Source organism: Oncorhynchus clarkii, chromosome 17 (genome assembly GCF_045791955.1).
Source record: "Oncorhynchus clarkii lewisi isolate Uvic-CL-2024 chromosome 17, UVic_Ocla_1.0, whole genome shotgun sequence".
In the NCBI taxonomy this organism is placed as follows: domain Eukaryota; kingdom Metazoa; phylum Chordata; class Actinopteri; order Salmoniformes; family Salmonidae; genus Oncorhynchus; species Oncorhynchus clarkii.
The window spans coordinates 37,568,179-37,570,450 of NC_092163.1; positions in this window are offsets into that span (position 1 = coordinate 37,568,179).

Sequence of the window (2,272 nt, forward strand, 5' to 3'; positions counted from 1 at the left end):
GTTGTCACCATATTAACTAAAGTAACATCATAGTCAACATACCTAATATAACTAATACGTTAGTAAACCTGCCACAATCTTGCAGTACAGTGTACAGTCAGTAAGAAGTTCAGCAGTTACACCGACAGTTCCCGGTGGCAATACATTTGAAAAACCAAAAGCTTACCTTGACTTGGAAGAGTTCCAGTGTTGGATAGTCAAAGCCAGCTAGCCAACATAGCGTCCCTCTATTTGAGCCGGGTGTTTGAGTAGGCTAAACTAGCTAGCTGCATTTGCTAGCTAAGTAAGTGATAGTGAAAGTTTTAAAAAATTACGAAATATAGCTACATATCTTTCTTTCTCTCTCTTCACTCTTTTTATTATTTATTATTATTATTTATTATGAAATTCACTGAGGAGGATGGTCCTCCCCTTCCTCCTCTGAAGAGTCTCCACTGAGCCAGATTCAATCCGATTGCATTTTGTCTGCTATGCATATTCATGGTAAACGGTAATTAATGTGTTCTGGCTCAATCGGGAAAATGGCCTTTAAATGTCAATCGTGCAATAACGCGATCTTCCGTGGTCCGGATTGAATCTAGGCTCAGTATTGCCACTGTAAAATTTGTAGAAGTGAAAAAAGGGCAAAGGAGTGCTAATTTGTTATGGTTAGAGATTGTCTTTCTCCAAAGGTCATCACAGGGTAAAGGAACGGCACTCCAGTGAGTGTGGGAAGACATATCAAACTTTAAACGGCAAAGCACAAGTCATCAAGAGATAAAATGACAAAAATGTGCCATTCAGATGAAGGTGGCAAAGCCATTTCCTCCTCAGATCCCACATGTACTTTTAAAATCATGATCACTATGTTCTTTGCCTAGCCACGGACTGACCTTCTCCGCTTGCAGTCTGTTCATGAATGACTCTGACATGACACAGAATGGAGATTGCTCAGCTCTGAGGGACGGCCACGCTATATTGTCACACGATTACTTACTTTCTTACCAATACCCATATGGTTCTAGTCACATATTCGGGTTCCTCTCCACTCTCTGCCTATTTATAAATACATTGAGTCTCTAGCAAATATTTAGCCTTGGCCAGTGGGGGCCGGCCTGAGGTTAAGAATGAGAGAAATCACGTAAACACAAATTAGTTCTAGTTTAGTTTCCCTGTGCTGCAGAGGGCTTTGGTTATGCAGCAAGCGATTTAGTCGAAAGTGTCCATATAACTTTAATATCACTCACTGTTTTCTTAATGTTACTTAGGTCATTTTTCATTGAGAGAAGCCTACTGTGCATTCGCGGAAACAAAAGAGTTCTACTTTTACTGACCTCAAAATGGGCCAGTTGTAGTCGTGGTAGATTGAAGTGCTGAAGTGACTGTGCTGTTCAGCATCATGTCTTGACATGTCTTAACTTGTCCCGTCTGCTCTAACAGATCAAAGACTCAACATACAGTAGCTCATAAGAGGGGTGGCAGGTAGCCTAGTGGTTAGAGCGTTTGGTCAGTAACCAAAAGGTTGCTGGATTGAGTCCCCGAGCTGACAAGTTTTTGAAAAAATTGTTCTGTCCCTGAACAAAGCAGTTAAACCAACTGTTCCCTGGGTAGGCTGTGATTGTAAATAACAATTTGTTCTAAACTGACTTGCCTAGTTACATTTTTATTTTAATAGAATAGTATTCCATTATCAGAATAGATATAGATTTTATGTGCACCTTGTGCTCTGATGTTTGACTACAGTCATACTTTCTGTATGTACTTTTTTGCAGCCATCAATGCACTGAACACTGTAGCTACCTTTTCTTTGTCACATACACGCAGTGAAATGTGTTGTTTTACAGGGTCCGCCATAGTATTACGGCACCCCTGTAGCAAATTAGGATGAAGTGCTTTGCTCATGGGCACATCGACAGATTTCTGACCTTGTAGGCTCGGGGTATTTGTGCCAGTAACTTTACGGTTACTGGCACCATGTTCTAACCGATAGGTTACCTGTTTCCCATTGACTTCAGTAAATAACCGTAAGTGCCTAAATGAGTTCATATTTCAACTATTTGTTTTATGTGAAAGCTGTCCTATTATGGTGAGGCAATGGGACGATCTATGATCCATTCTGTACATTTCTCTGTAGAACAGTTTTCCCTCTAAGGGTATTTTGTCATAATGAATAAACACTGTGTGCTAATTTAGTTGTTACAGGTAGCTCACCAGAGACCTGTTAAGACGTAGCTGCCCTCCAGGAAAAAAATGAATTGAGTCAACATTGTTTGAGCATTATTTCAACTCACCT